Raw genomic sequence first — 19,994 nt, 5'->3', positions numbered from 1 at the left:
TTAAAAACAATGGTAATAAAAAAACAAAAACAAAATGGTAATTAAGTTATTGTTCCATCTTCCATGAGCAATTCCTTATTTTCCCAAGTGTGTGAAATAGAACAGAAATTAGAAGAGTGAAAAGGATTCGTGGCAAGGACTGAATGTTACTGTAACTTCTTAGACTCAGATCCTGAGTGGGATTTTCAAGTTTCAAGACAGTTAAACCATGCATCGGCAGAACATGACCTTGCAATTGTTCCTTAAAATTTTACTAAAAGACATTGTGTTAGAGAAAGTTTAGAACTGATTCCAAGAAAAATGCATATGTAGAATGTGTTTTGAATTTCATGAGTTAGTAAGGGAAAAACACCTTTATAATGGTGATCTTATTTGAACAAACTAATCCTGTGGACAGTGACTATTTAATTTTTTTTTTTTACCATAATTATAATTTGTGTTTACAAAAAAGGCAGTATGTGATAAATTCTCTAAGATACAATTATTAATAAAGTACTCTTCATATACAGATTAAAGATGGTACATTTTACATGTTTGTTCTTCAAAATATATGAGAACAATCATTTCATTTTCCTCTTTCAAAAATCAGTAATACCATAATAATTTCCTAGAAGTGCCATAGCAAAGTATCACAAGTTGTGTGGCTTATAAGAAAAGAAATGTATTACCTCACCATTCTGGGAGTTTGGAGTCCAAAAACAAGATGTTGACTATGTTGATTCCATCTGAGGTTTCAGAGGAAGAATATGTTTCATGCTTCTTTTATAGTTTCTGGTGATAGTTGTTCTTGGAGTTTCTTGTCACCTCAATTTCTGCTTCTGTCTTCATACGGGCATATTTACTCTGTGTTTTTCTGCCATTTTGTCCTTTTTTATGAGAACATAGTTCATACTGGAGTAGAACCCATCCTACTTCAATATGAGCGCACATTTGTTTAGCTGATAACGTCTTCAAAGACCTTATTTCCAAAGAAGTTTGCATTCACAGATACCAAGAATTAGGACTTCAACATATTGCTTTGGGGGACACTTTTAATGCATAAAATTGCAAAGAATTCCAGTTAAAAAATATATATCTTATTGAATTTTTGGTGAAATTTTACATAGCAAATTAGGCTCCCATTTGACAATTTCCATACAAACTGGTGAGTGACATTTGTTACATTTATTATAATATGTCAGCATTCTCTTTGTGTTCTGTTTATTCCCTTTCCATTACTTTACTTTTCCTGCCCCCTTACCTTCTTATCATTGCTTTTAAGAAATTCTTGACCATTTTTTAAAGTAGGGTACTGATCTTATAGTTAATATCCTGTATTTTGTGTGCCACTCTCCTGTTTCACTAAAAGGTGACCTTTGAGGATCGACTCCATTCTGGGCTTAAAGACTATCTCAGTGTGGTGGTCTCAGAGTCTGTTGGTTGTTCTCTGCTATTCTGCTTTGACTGGCTTTTTTTTTTTTTCAGATAAGAATTTGAGTTCTTGTTTATATTTTTCTCCCATTTTATCCAGGACCAACTATTATTGCCTTGTCAGAATGATCAGTGGTAGCAGCTAGACTCCAGGCATTATTCACTACACTAGGATGCGGATCCTAATTATTTTGTGAACTATTATGACAATTGATTGAGTTTACCCATGAGACTAGGGTCCTAAGCCTTCAAACTCAGGAAAACAATGATGGAATAAATTTGGTATGTCTGAGGAGTATCCGTATTTGTGTTTCAATAACTAAATGTACCTGCATCCACATATTTGTATTTACTTGTACTTGAGTCCTGGTGTGGTGCTTTAAGATAAGCACTGGACTGCTAGCTGTAAGGTTGGTGGTTCAAACACACCAGCCACTCCTTGGAAACACTATACAGGGTCACTATGAGTCAGAAGTGACTTGATGATACTTTACTGCAACAACAATAGATATTTACATCTATTCTTATCTATGTATACATCTCTACCTACCCATATTCCAATTTGCCTATACACATCCAGAGGTGCTCAAATGCTCAATATTACTGTGTGCTGTGCTCACTACATCCACTTTTAACTGTTCCAAATGGTGAGGATTAATGTAGAAATGCCAAGTCTCCTATGATCAAACCTTATGCAAGTAATAAAGTATTATGTAAAAAAAAAGATTATTTATAATTGAAAACAGATGTGATCATATCTGTTTGGAAACCCTCTTTTTTTTGTTCCTATAACCATATTGATCAAGAAATGACATTTTGTCACAGCCTCCAAAAGCCGATTCAACTCCACCAAGCATTATCAGGGAATATATGGATTTTATGAGGATGTTGTGGGAAAATAGATGGATGTAATATTGTAATATTGCGTAGTATGAGTATTCCTGAACACTTAATTGTGCACATGAGGAATCTGTACATGGACCAAGAGGTAGTTGTTTGAACGAACATGGGAACACTGAATGGTTTAAAATTAAGAAAGGTGTGTGACAGTGTTGTATTCTTTCACCATGTTTATTCAACCTATATGCTTAATAAGTAATCTGAGAAGTTGGGTTATGTGAAGAAAAACGTGGCATAAGGATTGAAGGAAGACTAATTAGCAACCTGTGATATGCAGATGATACAACCTTGCTTGCAGAAAGTGAAGAGAACTTAAAATACTGATGAAGCTAGAAAAGCACATCCTTTGGTATGGATTGCATCTCAATGTAAAGAAAACAAAAATCCTCACCACTGGACCAATAAACAACATTCCTATCAATGGAGAAAAGATTGAAGTTGCCAAGGACTTCATTCTTCTTGGATCAACTATCAACACTCTTGGAAGCAACAGTCAAGAAATCAAACGACGTATTGCATTAGGCAAATCTGCTGCACAAGACCTTTCTTACAGTGTTGAAGAGCAAAGATGTCAGCTTGAGAACTAAGGTGTGCCTGACCTAAGCCATGGTATTTTCAATAATCTCATATGCATACAAAAGCTGGACAGGGAATAAGGAAGACCATAGAAAAATGGATGCATTTGAGTTATGGTGTAGGAGGAGAATATTGAAAGTGCCATGGGTTGCCAAAAGAACCAACAGATCTGTGTTGGAAGAAGTGCAGCCAGAGTGCTCCTTGGAGGCCAAGATGGCCAAACTTTGTCTCTCATACTTCAGACATATTGGAGAAGGATCTCATGTTTGGTAAGGTGGAGGGTCAGAGAAAAAGAGGAAGTCCCTCAGCAAGATGGATTGGTAAAGTGGCAGCATAAATGGGCTCAAGCATGGCAACAATGGTAAGGTTGACCCAGGAATGGGCAGTGTTTCATTCTGTTGTGCATAGGGTCGCTATAAGTCAGTACCTACTCAATGGCACCTAACAACAACAACAATATAATACCACATCTAGCAAAATGTAGTTAACATTTCCATGAAACATTTCTAAATTTCTTCTTTAGGAATGTTTATTCAGCTAACGGCAACTTCAGCCACATGTCTATGGTAATGATTACCATTGTATACTGAGCATATTAAAAATATCACTTGAATCAATAAGTGTGTCAGAATTCAGGAATGGTGGCTCCAGAAATTATTCCCCATACTACTCTCCTTACTGGTCTCTCCATCTTTGCTACTTCCAGACATTTCTGAATTCCAGCTAGCCTCCAGCTGTAACTCTTTAGCTTCTTCTCTTGACTATTCCCACTGATCAGGTAGTCCACAAGAAAAGTATCCTATCTGAATTTAACCCACTTGAGTAGGAAGCAGGAATTGTATATATATATATACATAATTTATTGCTGCATTTTGAGAAATTACAAGTATTATCTTTTCTCAGTACATTAAAGATATAAAAAATACATCAATAAAAAGTACATAAAAATGACATTAGTTGGAGTTATTTCCAGTCATATTTCCTGTAATGCATGATCAATTTCAAATGGTTTCTTCTGTGGAAAAAGCAACAATGACAATATTGCAAAGCAATTTTTATTTGACTGTCTAAACAAAGTATGTACTACTTTTCCTCCATGTGTGAACTCACTTCATTTTTCAAACCAGTAAATGAAAACTGATTCATCTCTTTGAGGGTAACCAAGAACCACTACACAGCTATAGAGATTCTGTACATTTTCATTAGGAACTATAGAAATCTAACTCATACTAGTTTTAACAAAAAAGGAGGATTTAGAATGATCTAGGGATCTCTCTGTTCACACTGTTGAATGGAGAGATACTGGAATCTGGACAACACTGGGAAAACTCAGAACTTGAATAAGGGAATTGACCTTCCAGGATCCTACATGTTTTGTCCTGAATTTATGGATAGGAGTGGGACTATCAGGAGCCTTGGGGGTCCCATTTTTATAACTTGTATACAAAGCAAAAATGGAGACTTTATCTTGCTAATTCTACTTAGAAAAAGGTCAGTGGTGACCTTTGGTTTGTCCAACTTGTTTAGCAACCAAACCTGAACCAGTCAGAGCAGTAAAAAGTATGAACAGTAATAGTTGGCCCCCACACACTTGTTCACTCATGCAGGATGGAAAAGAGGTACTGCTACAATCTAAATTGGAAGGGCATTGCATCAGGTAGGCAAATATATATTACTGACTCGATAGCGACCTAAGGCACAGCAGAACCAAACACTGCCCGATCCTGGACCATCCTCACAATTGTTGCCACACTTGAGCCCATTGATGCTGCCACTTTGCCAATTCATCTTGCTGGGGGTCTTTCTCTTTTTCTCTGACCCTCCACCTTACCAAACATGATATCCTTCTATAGCAACTGGTCCCTTCTGACAATATGTATGAAGTATGAGAGACGAAGTTTGGCCTTTTTGGCCTCCAAGGAGCACTCTAGCTGCACCTCTTCCAACACAGATTTGTTCTTTTGGCAGCCCATAGTACTTTCAATGTTCTCCTCCAACACCATAACTCAAAAGCATCAATTCTTCTACCATCTTCCTATTCACTATTTACTACTTTTGCATGCATATGAGGTTATTGAAAATACCAGGGCTTGGGTCAGGCACACCTTAGTCCTCAAGTTGACATCTTTGCTCTTCAACACTTTAAAAAGGTCTTGTGCAGCAGATTTGCCTAATGCAATATGTTGTTTGATTTCTTGTCTGTTGCTTCCATGAGTGTTGATAGTTGATCCAAGAAGAATGAAGTCCTTGATAACTTTAGTCTTTTCTCCATTGATAAGAATGTTGTTTATTGTTCTAGTGAGGATTTTTGTTTTCCTTACATTGAGATCCAATCCATACCGAAGGCTGTGCTCTTTGATCTTCATCAGTAAACATTAAGCAAATAATCCGAGAAGCTGGGTTATATGAAGAAAACGTGGTATCAGGATTGACGGAAGACTCATTAACAACCTGCAATATGCAGATGATACAACCTTGCTTGCTAAAAATGAAGAAGACTTAAAATATTTACTGATGAAGATCAAAGAGCAGGGCCTTCGGTGTGTGTGTGTATATATATATATTAGTGCTTAAAGATTTTTATAAGTGTTCTCATTCTTATTATGATAGTTAAAGTTTTGTGTCACCTTGGTCAGGATTTTCAGTGGTATCGTAGTTAAGATGTGATAATTTCCTATGATGAGATCTGTTATAATGTAATCATTCCACTATAGTGTAATCTGATGTGATAAGCTCTGATTTGATGGTGGTGTGCTGTGGAGTCAGTTCCTACTCATAATGACCCTACATAGGGTTTCCAAGGCTATAAATCTTTATAGGAGCAGAAATCTTCATCTTTCTCCTGTGGAATAGCTGGTAGCTTCAAACTACTGACCTTGAGGTTAGAAGCCCAACTCATAACCACCACTACCAGAGTGCCTTCTGATCTGATGTAATTATCCTATATATTGTAAATCTTCACTTCTGTGATATTAATGAGGTTCATATGCAACCTAGAAGATTAGATTGTCTTTTGAGTCAAACTCTTTTGAAATAAAACAGTAGAGAGATTTGGGATCTCCCTGCCATCAAATAAAATGAGCCAAGAGTGGAATATGTCCTTTAGACCTCTGCACATTGAACCTCCTTGAACCAAGGACAGAAAGCTGGGACACTGGTGGAGTAGCAGAGGAGTGGTAGAGGAAAGCAGCAGCAGAAAGAAGAGCCAGGAATGGAGAGAGTACTTTGTACCTGGATTCCTTGCACTATGAAGCTCCGAGGTCCAGAGAAAGACTGACACCGAGGTACATGGAGATCTCTAGGGAATGCTGGGCCTACAAATGCTGAAAGGAGACAAGAACATTTCCCCAGAGCTGCCAAAAGCCTTACTCTAAAACAGGACTCTGAATTTTAACTTTAGCTTCCTAAACTGTGACAGAATAAATTTGTTCGTTGAAGGGTCCACGTTTGTGTTTCTGTTATACCAGCACTAGATAAATAAAACACCTATGAATGACTGACATTACCTTTTATTTTTTTAACAATATGATGAAAAACTAGTTCCTGTGAAAATATGAAGTGGGGTTAAAAAATTAATGGAAAAATTCCATTATATAATGATGTATTACATTTTCTCATAAACCTTTTAAAACCCCCTTGTATGAGTTGAGGTGTGGTGCTATAGGAAAATCACCTAACTGCAAGGTTGGTTTGAAATGCAAGGTCAGCAGTTCATATCCACTACTCGCTCCTCAGAAACCCTACACAGGGTCTCTATGAGTTGTAACTGACTCCACGACACTTAAAAACAACAGCCTATAGAAGTTTAACTTTTTAATGTTCACTTTTTTTTTCTTAATGTTGTATCCCAAACGGATGCAAATTTGTGTGCATTTTTTAGAATGCATGTTGAAATGATCATAGTCAAACCCCTCTTCTTTGTCTTCCTGGCTCAATCTGTCTTTCTCACCAAGTGAATCCTGTTCATGTTAAAATAGATAATTTCTTGAGGCTCTAATTATTTCCAAGATGAAACACAGCTGTGAATTCATCATTGTCATTGAAGCTTTCATGTATTACTTTATACATGCACATTTACACAGTGTTAGCTGTCATACAGACAAAATAACTGTCGGCAATCCTGAATTCTAGATCAGCTTCCAAGGCATGGATAAATTTGTATAGACTTAGAAAGAAAAGCAAAAATAAAAGTTACATTTAAAACTGTTGGTCCTGTTGTTAGGTGCCATTGAGCCAGTACCAACTCAAAGAGATCCTGTGTACAACAGAATGAAAAGCTTTTGGATCCTCTGTCATTAATTACAGTTTTGAGTCCACTGTTGCAGCCACTATGTCATTCCATTGCATTGAGGGTCTTCCTCTTTTTTGCTGACCCTCCCCTATACCAAGTATGATGTCCTTCTCCAGGGATTGGTCTTTCTTGATAACCTATCCAAATTTAAAACAAGCCATGTACAAAAGTACAGCACAATCTCATTTGGGAATAATGATAGCCAGAAGTATCTTGAATTTTGTCCTAGAACAATTTGCTTATGAAGGATTTTAGAAGTGATTCTAAGAATTAAGTAAGAACAGTAAAGGATCAGTCAGAGAAAAGGATCACATTAGAAGGTCTTGGATAGAGTAGGAGACAATGTGGAACAAAATTCAAAATGATAAAAATGTCCAATCTTACTGGTCAGATAGGGACTACGGACCTTGGTCACTCTTCAGGTCTGAAAAATGAACTCACCCTCATGGGTCAATTTCTTATCAAACAATAGGGGGGCCAACAACACTAGTGAGTTATACACATCATAGAGTGGTCAACCATTCAAGATCAAAAGGGTACAAAATTCACCTTACTGAAATTGTAAAAGAGGAGTATTTGAATCAAGAATCAGACATTACACAGGGACATAATTCAGGGAGGTCTAATAGTGGCTAAAACCCTGGTTGTGATATAAATTTCAATATTTTTTTGCTGTTGAACTACTTTTTATGGTTTGTTTGCTTTTAAAGTTAAAACTATCTGGAAATCTCCAATACAAGCAGATATAAAGAGCAATTTCTTACATACAATAGTGTCTATCCAATTTAGTCACAGGACTGTTAATTGAGGGATTCTAAAACAATGTATTTAATGGGGGCTTTACTTCACATAGCCACTAAAGGTATTACTAATAACTCCAAACTTATCTAAGATATTTACTAATAGTCTATTAGTTATTTTCTAATAGTGGTTGGTAGTTACGTGCTATGGAGTTAATGAACATAAAGTTGTGAATTTTTTTAAAAATTAGGTTGATAAGATTAAGTACGGGACTCTAGAAAGAGATTTGTAGCTTGAATTCTCGCTCAGATCCTTGCTAGATTTTCTATTTTGGATAAATTATTTAATCTCTCTGTTCCTTTGCTTCCTAACTTTAAAATGAGGCTAATAAAATTCCTTATCTCGTAAGAGTGTTGAGAATATTAAATGTAAAAACTTAAATTCATGCTTGTTATTGTTATTTATTATTAGTTGCCTTGGAGTCGATTCTTTTAAAAAAAAAAAAAAACATGCACAAAATGATATTTTATTGTGTTTTCAGGTTAGGTTCCCCTTGAAAAATTTCTACACAAGTTCTTCAGTGACACTGGTTACATTCTTTAGAATTTGTGAACAGTCTTATTATTTCTGTTCTTGTTTTTCCATTTCTATTCATCTAGGTTCCCTGTCCCTTACTTTCTTATCTTTGTTTTAAATTAATTGTTTACCATTTGTTCCCATATAGGTAAGTTTTTAAAAAAACGAACACAGTACTTATGGGTAATATTATTTTATTAGCCAATTTCTTATTTAGCTACAAGGTGACGTGATGGGTAAGCTTCAGTTCAAGGTCTGAAGCATACTTTAGGGTAGTAGTCTTGGGAACTCCTTCAGTCTCAACCCATTCAGTAGGTCTGGGTTGTTTTGTTTTTGTATTTTTTTTTTAAAGAAATATGAGTTTCGGTTTCTCACTTTTCTCCCATTCTATTAAGGTCCATCTTTGATTAGAACAGTAGTAGTAGCCAGGCACCATCTAGTTCTTCTGGTTTCAAAGTAGAAGAGGCCAGGGTTCATATAGACAATCTGTTCTGTAGACTAGTTTCTTTTTTGAGCCTTTTGTGTCCTTCTTTCTCTTTTGCTCCAGATGAGAACAATAGTTGCATCTTAGATGGCTGCTCATAAGCTTTTAAGATCCCAGACACAACTCACTAAATTTAATGCTCTTCTTCCTCCTGAGTCAATAATACGTCAGTCAACTGCTTGCCAAAGATGCTTAGCTGCTGACAGGTCCCCAAGCTAAACTGCTAAGAGATGTGTCTCTTCCAGAGTACTGAGAAGGTACATGCAGGACATAAACAGTAACGACAAGATGCCAAACATATGTACATTTTGCCAGAACTTCCAAGTACCTGATATACACACCTCCCACTGGGAGATGAGATTAAGGTGATGGACTGTCAGTCAACTAAGTCCAAGGCCTGGATGGCTGATGAGCCAAAGACAAACTTGAGTGATAATAGGCAATAGGTGCTCCTCAGGAATTCGGGCTCTCATGTACTGCCACGTCCATCTCACTCATGAGCTCTTCCACGACTGTGGGTAACATGGCACCGTGGCCTTGCCTGGCTTCTTCCAGAGGTTGTCTCTCCAGTAACCAGGGGTGGGCCTTAGGACCCTAAGTGTGCAAAGTACAACTGCTTCTTAGGGTTTCCAAGACTGTGACCTTTGAGCTGTTTTCTGAGGAGCCGCAGGGTGGGTTCAAGCTACCAACTTTTCAGCTAGTAGATGGGTGCTAAATTTCATCACTCAGAAATTTGAAATAGTAGTTAACCTACAGTAAATGATATGAGTGACTTACTATAATTATTAGTAGAATTTAGTTAATGGAATTTTAATTTTTAAAAAGCACCTGTTTCAAGTAAACTCTTACAGCACCACACACTCTTTTTGTTATGTAAAAGTCTTTTCTAATTAATGAAATATTTAACTAAAATTATGTGAAGAAGTGAAGCATAATAAATGATACTCAAGATAATAATGAGGTGATTTAAAAAGATGAAAATCCAAATCATTTGGAAGAAGGAAATTATAACTGACATCTGACATAATTCAATTTTTTTAATGCATCATCAAAGATGACTAGAGCTTAAAAAACAAAAAACAAAGTAATCACTCCAATTTAGAAGCATGGGCAAAAATTTGTAAGTCTCTGTATCTATTACTGTATCAACCTAGATTGAAAGAGCAAAGCCATATTTCATTTTATGGTCCCAAGAGACTATATATGTATATATAATTTTATATTCTATATAAATTGGAGGACTGGCTTTTCCATTTCTGCAAAAAAGGCTGTTGGAATTTTGGTAGGGTTTGTATTGAATTTATGGATTGTTTTGGTTAGTATTTAGATGGTAAGTTTATTGAGTTTTCCAACCTATGAATATGGAATTCATTTATTCAGGTCTTCACTAGTTTCTTTCAGTAACACTTTACAGTTTTCTGTGTACAAGTCCTTGACCTTGGTTAACTTTCTTCCTAGGTAGTTAATTCTTTTGAATGCTATTGTAAATGGTTATTTTTCCTTAATTTCCTTTTTAAATTGGTCATTGCTGATTCTCTTCAGTTGTTGAGCTACGACCAGCATGCATGTAAAAGAAAGCCGGACTGTGCTTGTGGTGAGGTTCTTTAGTGTGCTGGCCATTTGAACCCACCAGTCACTTCGTGGGAGAAAGATGTGGTAGTTGAGTTCTGTAATGATTCACCACATTGGGGCAATTTTAGTCTGTCTATAGGATCATTATGAGTCTGAACCAACTTGACAACAGTGAGTTTTTTGTTTTGTTTTGACCATGGATCATAGTCTTGAGAGCTTTACCAATCTCTATCCACTCAGTAAGCCTAGTATTTTTTTTTATAATTTTGAGTTTTGTTCCACGTATATTTAGGAAGGGGCATGGTAGGGGTTGACCACATACTCTAGTTTCTGCCAGAACTGTCAAAGCCCCTGGACCCCAACAGACCAGGTACAAATCATAAACTCAATTATTATACTAAACAGTGCTGGCAGGTGGATCAGATTCTTTTTATAATGAAATAGTCTTCATTTGGATCAGTTGAGTTACATCTTTTGTACCAGTGAAGACCTAAATAAATGAATTCCATATTAATAGATTGGAAAATTCAATATACTTACCATCTAAATACTAAACAAAAACAATCCATAAATTCAATACAAACCCTACCAAAATTCCAACAGCCTTTTTTTGCAGAAATGGAAAATCAACAATACAAAAATGATATTTTGTAATTGAGTCAATATGGGTATAAACCATTCTGTAATTCATACATGCTAAGTTTTTGTTTGTATATCAGCTTAACATTTTTCATATCATTTTGGTCTACTATAATCTGGAGTCTGATAAATTTGAGTTGACTGATTTAAATCTATAATTAACTTAAGTGATCATTAAATAAGTCTAAGTCCTCTTCACAATAATTATCTTCCACTAGGATCAGGTACTGAGGAGGTTTTAACTTACTTTCAAGTACATTTGATCATCAACATCTTCATTATGGCAGATTTTATTGACCACACCAATCATTTTGCTTTTGTACCAAACTGAAAATGTGATTACAGATATCAGAAATAACATTATAACACAAATAATAAATTATGACTATAGCATTCATTGTCCCATGCAGAGCAGATATGAACCTTTCTTGCCAAACATTATTGTTTGTTGTTGTTGTTAGTTGTCATTGAGTTGGCCCTGACTCATAGTGTGCCTCCTTTGCACAATGGAAGGAAATGCTTCCTTGTTCTGCACAATTCCCATTAGGTTTTGATTGGACCTTTGTGGTCCCTAGGGTTTACATTGGTTGACTTTTACAAACAGATCACCAAGCTTTTCTTCCTAGTCTATCTTAGTCTGGAAGCTCTGTTGAAACCTTTTCAGCATCATAGCAGTATGCAAGCCTCTGCAGAAGATGAATGGTGACTGTACAGGAGGTACACTGGCAGGGATGAAATTGTGTCCTGCATGGAAAGAAAGAATTCAACCACTGAACTAGTAATACCTTTATTACTGTATTGCTGTTTGTGCTGTCAATTCCAACTCTACACTTTACAAATCCAATTACAGCACTTTAGGACGAGTAGACCAAACCCCAAAACCAACCCCATTCATACTGAGTCAATTCCATATGGCAATGATCCTGCAGGACACAGTAGAAATACTCCATAGAGTTTCCAAGGATCAGGTTGTTATAGCTTTCTCCCAAAGACCAGCTGGTGAGTTCAAACTGCAGACTTTTGGGTTAACAGTTGAGTGCTTACCTACTGTACTATTAGAGCTACTAGACAGAGTAGCACTGGGGTATAAATTAAAGATTATGTCTGAGTGAGTTCAAAATTCCACATGTTCCATGGCCAAAATTCCATATGTCCCCTGGCCATCTGTCTCCTTCATCTCAGAGAACCAAACTGAAAAGAGTTCTTAATGAGAAGCTTCTTTTAAGATGGCCCAGTGATTTCCTATTAGGAGTATTTCAATAAAATTTAATATAACTCCTATCCTTGCAAGTTCTACAATGCCCACTGATACATTTGTGATAGCATAGCAGTTAATAATCATCAGTGTAAATTGTATTTCCCATTGAGAAACTCATAAATTTGAGCATCTAAAGTTGCCCTTTGCCTCAGCAGTAAGTATTCCAGGTAAATGGGACTAGCTACCTCTCCTTCCCTTCGAAATTTGCTCTATTTTAAAGACTTTTTACTCCTATTGAGTATAAGTCACATTATCATACCATACCATCTTTTACCTTCATCCTGAAATAGGACATCCTCATCTTGGAGTCCTGGTGTGGTGCTGTAGGATAAACACTCGACTGCAAGGTGGATTTGAACAGCAAGGTCAGCAGTTCAGTCTCACCAGTAGCTCCTTGGAAACCCTAAACAGCACTGGTAGGGAGCTTCCAGCCCCTGGACTATATAAAACCTGTGAAATCATTTGGTCTGTTTCTACCAAGGCAACTTCAGTTCCAGCCATCAAGTATCACCAAGCTGATTCCTATTCATAGCAATCCTGTAAAGGGTTTTGAGGAGCAGCTGGTGAGTTTGAACCACCAGTATTGAGGTTCAAATCAACCTTGTGATCCAGTGCATTATCCTGCAGCACCATACCAGAATTCCAACCATCATATTGTTGTTGTTGTTGTTAAGTGCCATCGAGTTAGTTCTGACTCATAACAATCCTGTATAGGGTTTCCCAGGAGCGGCTGGTGAGCTTGAACCACTGACCTGGATGTTCAAACTGACTTTGCAGTCTAGTGCATTAGCCTGCAGTGCCAAACCAGGGCTCCAGTTATCACATTAGGGATGAGTTAATTAAATGTTTGACCAAATATAGTAGGCTAATTTTTAAGTTGATAAATTTGTATGGCCCATAAATGATATTATAAATATCCAGTGGCCCTGGCAGAAAGAAGGTTTCCCATCCCTGCTATACAGGGTCACTATGAGTAGGAACCCATTGGATGACACTTAACAGCAATAAGAATTCATTCTAGTCCTTAAAAAGACCTTTTTCTTCTAAATTCCGCATTTCCTTAAGGATAAATTCTGTTATTTTAATATTCTTAGGCCCGATTTAGAGTCCTGGTGTGGTACTGTAGGATAAGCACTGGATTGCAAGGTTGGTTTGAGCAGCAAGGATAGTGGTTCCAACTCACCAGCCACTCCTTAGAAACTCTATACAGGGTGGCTATGAGTTGGAACCAACTCCATGGCATTTAACAACAACAAAACCTGATTTTATTTTCCCAAAAGCTCTCTTTGGAGTCCTGGTGTGGCACTGTGGGTTAATGTGCTGGACTGCAAAGTCAGTTTGAATTGCAAGATTGATGGATCAAACTCACCAAACACTCCTTGGAAATATTGGGTCGCTATGGGTTGGAATCGACTTGGCAACACTTAACAGCAGCAATGAAGCTCTCTTTGATCAGATAGCCCAACGTTATTTCCTCATCACATGTTATTTCCACTTGCAATTGAGAAGCATATTTTATATACAAAAATGTTGTACTCCCTAGGACAAAGTCATATAGGTAGTTGTTGTTGTTGTTATGTGCTGTGGAGTCGGTTCCAACTCATAGCGACCCTGTACACGGTTTCCGAGGCTGTAAATCTTTACAGGAGCAGAAAGCCTCATCTTTCTCCCACAGAACAGCTGGTAGTTTCGAACTGCTGACCTTGTGGTTCACAGCCTGATTCGTAACCAGTACCCTACCAGAGCTCTTCATATAGGTAGTGGTTACTCATAAATGTACTTTTGCTTGTGTCTTCCAGTGGACCTCCCATTGGTGCCATATCTTGATTTCAGGTGTTATAGAATCTGGTAGATGACCTCACTGTGGGATCCATTAATCTCCATAACTTTTTTTTTTTTTTTTTTTTAGCTTTAAAGCTTTCCATCCACAAATACAGGGTAAAAACTGTTTTGGCATACATTATGACATGTCGGTGCAAAAACGATTTGGAGGCTATGTCTTATTTCCTCTGGATTCATAAGGGGGAAGGAAAATCAAACTCAAAGTAAGTCCAAGGTCTATTCATTTGAAGCAGAGGTAAGACATGCCTCCACCCTGCAACTTTCTTTATCTTCTGAAACAAATCATCTCTCCCAAAGCACTCTCAGCTTCACATCTGGGTTTGCTCATACACTGCAGTGTCCACAGAGAATCCACAGACAATACTCAGGATTATGGGGTTTATTAGGGAAGTGAACAGGGTATAATTCAGGATCAGAAACAACTCAGGATTCAGAAGTCCTTCCATCAGGAACGTCTTTTCTCTGCTGTATTGTTGGTATGCCTCTCTGTCATCTTCAGCCTGTCAGCCACTGGCCCCTTGGCCTCTGGTCATCTCAGGCAATTGTTAACAAATCTCCTTTAGATAGTCTGTAAATGCCCAAAGGGCACATTCTATAAACCAGCCTCCTGCCTGTAGGCACTCAGCTTTACTTGGTCCATGAACCAGGAAGCCCACAATTGCTCTGTCTTTTCATGCTGCTGTTTCTGCTGTTGCTGCTTTTCCAGGTAGGCATCTTATGGTCCATTCATGGCTCTTCTTGCTTGATAGTCCCGAGACCGTCTATTCCTGATTCTGCGATGGGCTCTTTTAAACCTAATGGGATGGCATAGCTAACCAATCCTGGTGTTAGAGTCCTGTATACCTTATTTGCATGGTTCCAGCCAATCATTTTGTGGGATTTTGGAAGACTTTGGAGTTCTGGTGTGGCACTGTAGGATAAGCACTGGACCACAAGGTTAGTTAGAACCACAAGGTCAGTTGTTCAAACTCACCAGTCGCTCCTTGGAAACCCTATACAGAGTTGCTATGAATCGAAACTGACTTGACAGCACTTAACAACAAAACAAGGAAGTTTTTGGATAGAGAGGCTATATCGAGTAAATATCATGGTACCACATTGGGCAAGTTTTAGAAAGTTTTCTGTCTTGATAACCTAGTCAAAAGGTTGGTAGTTCAAAATCACCAGAGGTGTTTGCTTTGGGAGACAGGCTTGGCAATAAGCTTCTGAAAGGTCACAGTCTTTAAAACTCTGTACACATGAGACCACTATGAGTTCAAATTGATTCTGAGACAGGTAACCTAGGGGGCCTCCTGGAATGTGAGAACACTAATCACTAAACCTTGTTTATTTTACAGTCTGTTCACCTCAAACAAGTTTCTATAGATTAACTCACATCCTGAGACATGTGATTGAGATAAGAGGCTGACTGGTTTTACCCAATTCCCTACACATGTGTACAACATTGAAGGGTGATCTTTCACTGGGGGCAGAGAACCCCAGCCCCTGAGAGGGGCTCAAACGGCACTCCCAAAGAACTCCATGTAAGTGACACCCCAAAGTTAGTTTTGTCTGCTCCTACCAGGAGCTTTTGCAAAGAAGCTCTGGTAGCGCAGTGGTTACGAATCGGGCTGTGAACCTCAAGATCAGCAGTTCGAAACTACCAGCTGTTCCATGGGAGAAAGATGAGGCTTTCTGTACCTGTAAAGATTTACAGCCTTGGAAACCCTATACAGGGTCACTATGAATCAGAACTGACTCCATGGCACACAACAATAACAACAACCAGGAGTTTCTGCAGTGAATACATCTTAAATGCACTGCATGCACTCTCAATTAACATGGATCCTCCTAAAAGGGCCACTTCCTGGAAATTGTTGCCTATCCCTATGAATAAAACCTAAAATCTTTTAAACCCTAACAAACCTTTTGCTCAAGTTTAAATGTTGCATTAAACCATCCTTGTCTCTGCTTGCAAACCTCTTTCCTATAATAAACCTTTGCTCATATGGAAACCCTGTCTCTCCTGACGATTCTTAATCAGTAGAAGGCAAGAGCCCTTTTTTTCAGGGAGAAGGTACAATTAGTCTTCCTAGTAACAATTTGATGACAACTAACAACAACAACAACTTTTCTTAACATTTCATTGTCAAATGATAGTTACACAACAATTTTTAACTCCATTACGGAGCTAGATATTTAAGGATTGTTCTGGGGAAGACATTTCTGTAGATAACATTCCCATATGTTTCCTTAATAGTAATACAACCTGTAAATGGAAGCCCAAAGGCGGAGTCACGTTAGCATTTTTTCACTGAACCACCTTAAGAATTTCTGTTGTTTCATTCAAACACATGTCCTAAGTGTAACCATGGTGCTAGGCATCCTGCCTCCCAGGCCACTACAGTATGTTTTAGCAAGGGTGGAGGCATTGGCAGACAAACTGTTTCACCTGAGTGAAAGCTCAGAGCAAAAATTATTCTTTTGTTCTAAGACTCTTTAGAGTCACCACATCTGTTTGATTTTCTGTTTTGAAGAACTCATTTGTTAGCCCATTTGGCTTAGTAATTATTTCACCATCTCTCCTTTTATCACTTATTTTAACCCAAACTTTCCTTCTCCAAGTAAGCATATCAGATTTCACTACAGAGCTGGTCCAAATTTCTGGAATATAAAACACTACAACATTTTTATTTTTCTAAAATTAGCATCTGATCTTGGGAAGGCAGCATTATGATGAGAGCAAATTGGTCACTTGATTAAGTCCAGAGAATAGACATGTAAGAGTAATTAATGACTACAGCATTAATCAGAATAGCAATAAAATGTTTTAAAATAAAGCAAAACAATTACAAAGAATCTTAACCTTTTTAGAGATGAAGAATTCTCATTTCCCTTCTTTCTCTTCTTGCCTTCTTACAAACCAGCAAACCAATTTGTGAGAGTGTTAGCAAAATCTCAACTTTTTTCTGTTAATCTGGTAAAATGTAAATTACATAAGCATACAACCTATGCAAGCAAAGATGAGCAAAAGCAGACCCCTACAAAATATAAATCCCTGGACCTGGATAATTACCTTAATTAAAAAAAATTATTGAGGTGAAATTCATGTAACATAAAATGAATCATTTTCACATGAGCAATCTATTGACATTTAGTACATCCACAATGTTGTGTAACCACCACCTCTAATTCCAAAATATTTCCAACACACATTCCTATGCAAAACCCTTTAATCATTAAACAGTTTCTGCTATCCCTCAATCCCCACTGCAGGCCTTTGCAACTACCAAAGTCTCAGGGGACACCATGGTTAATTGTCATAACATAGTCTACAAAGACAGTGTTCTACATCCTACTTTGGTGAGTAGCGTCCTGGATCTTGAAAGCTCATAGCTGCCATCTAAGGTGCAATTATTGGTCTCTCCATGTGCAGAAGAAAAAAGAGTGATGAGAATTGAAGATGCTTGGAATCAATGAATCCAACAGTCTAATGGAACATGTGGACATCAGTCTCCATGACTCTGAGACCAGAAGAACTAGATGGTGCCTGGCTACCACTACCAACTGGTCTTAAAAGGATCACATTAGAAGTTCCTGGTCAGAATGGTAGAATATATGGCACAAAATTCAAAATTATTAAAAAATAAAAAAAGACTTTTCTTACTGGTCAGAAAAAAACTAGAGGAACCTGAGACTATGGTCCTCGATTATCCTTCAGGTCTGGAAAGGAACTCACTCTCATAGCACTATTTTCAGTCAAGCAGTAGATAGGCATACAGAGGGGGGACAATAACACTAGTAAGATATGTTCACCTTGGAACAGATGATCATTCAAAATCACAAGAGTAACATTTATCGAAGGACCAAATTGAGAAGGGATGGGAAGATGGGTGGAATGGAGATAGGAAGCACAGGGAGGAAGTGGGATAGCTGTTGTTGCGGGGAGGGAATTGCAATCATTGAAATGAAACAAAGCCTATGATTTGTTGAATATAAAACTGATGGTATTGCCTGTAAATATTCACTCAATTCACAATAAAAAGTAAAAAAAAAAAAAGTTTATTCACAATAAAAAGTAATAAAAAAATAGTTTAAGGACCAAAAGCATAAGGACAAAACCAGTTAAAAAGAGTATCAGAGAAACTCATGTACATGTGGACAGTGCAAAGAAAAATAGAGAACATGAAACTAGAAAGAGAGATACAAAATTGGTTAAAGTCCTGCAGGGCATTGGAAGTCTGACCTTTGGGATCATCTTTTTGACCCAAATTGTTTCTGACAAAAACAATTTACTTTACTTTCAAATACAAATTATTTTTATCTCATCAGTTTTCTACAAATTAACATGGGACATGACAGAGTCATGATATTAATGACTCACATTACTCAAAACAAGACCAGAAGTATCTGGACCTTTTCCCTGTCAAGGAGATACATAATAACAATGTAGGAACTGGTGTGCTCTTGGGTAGAGGACCAGCATCTCCCACTTTAACTCTAATGAATATTTAAAATTTAATATTACTCAAGAAATTATTTAAATATATTTCACTTAAGTATGCATGGAACACCTTGAATCAGGGCTGACTCTGGCAGCTAACAACTCTTGTTTTAATATTAGGTTAGTTTTCTTCACTGAAAAAGTTATAGAATTCTTTAATGCTGAACGTTTTATCTATTATAAAGGAACTCTTTCACAGAGACTGATTGTCATTACTGGTCATAGTTTTTCCTAGCCAAATGACAGTTTTTTCAGTGTGTACGGATTTTACGTTAAAATTCTCCAAAATCTTTTAGTTATTTTAAATGAAATTTTAAAAAGTGATGTTATTGATGATTTTAGATTGTAAACTAACTGGATTACATTACAGTAATGAAACCTAGAACAATATAATTCTTTTAAGATTATTGCTTCATATTCTTAAATTCCAATAAGCTGTTAAAAGACAGAAAAAAAAATACTGCAGCCTTGTTACTTTAAGATAATTAAGACTGGGTGTTCAGCTCTGTTGAGAGCGGTTTTGTAGTGGTGACTTCCCAAGTCAGCATTTGTGATAGTTAAAGTTTTGTGGCAATGTGACTAACTCAGGATTTTCAATGGCACTTAACATGTAGTAATTCCCCTTGATGAGATATACTACGAGCACCCTATCAACTGAAAGGCAGTTTCCTCAACAATGTATCCTACTTCCAATATATTGGACACACAGGCAAAGTTTGCTTATCCTCCAATCTCCTATTTGAACTTGAGCCAGTGACCTGCTCTATTACCTGCCGATCCTGGGAGTCATCAGCAGCCTTCCTTCTTACCTACCAGACCTCCCAGCTTGTATGCCATCTGACCTACTGATCTTGGTTGATCAGCCCTGCAGCTACATGAGTCAGAAGTCGCCAGCCTGACATCTGACTCAAGGTCTTAGGACAAGCTCACCTCTACAACTGTGTGAACAATTTCCTTGATAGAAACCTCTCCTACTCTAGAGAACCCAGAGTAAGACATTTGGTACCAAGAGTGAGTTTATTAGGGAGGAGAACAGAATATGATTCAGGATCATAAACAACACAGGATGCAGTCGTCCTTCCATCAGGAATGCCTCTTTTCTGTCATACTGTGGGCATGCCTTGCTTTTATCTTGTTTCTCAGTCATGTGGACCCTCAGCAACTAACCTGCTCAGGCAAGAGTTACAAGCTCGTTTGGTGGTGGTGGTGGTGGTGATGTGCC

General features: G+C 37.4%; 2 pseudogenes; both read right to left on the bottom strand.

Moving 5' to 3' along the window:
• Positions 1 to 9,111: 9,111 nt before the first annotated feature.
• On the bottom strand, positions 9,112 to 9,503 carry LOC102838087 (annotated as a pseudogene).
• Positions 9,504 to 10,036: 533 nt separating this feature from the next.
• LOC102837711 overlaps positions 10,037 to 19,994 on the bottom strand; it is a 24,074-nt pseudogene continuing 14,116 nt past the window's right edge.

Source organism: Chrysochloris asiatica, unplaced genomic scaffold (assembly GCF_000296735.1).
Source record: "Chrysochloris asiatica unplaced genomic scaffold, ChrAsi1.0 scaffold00077, whole genome shotgun sequence".
Lineage (NCBI taxonomy): Eukaryota > Metazoa > Chordata > Mammalia > Afrosoricida > Chrysochloridae > Chrysochloris > Chrysochloris asiatica.
Note: the sequence above shows the minus strand (reverse complement) of the source record. Positions and strands in the feature narration are given on the sequence as shown.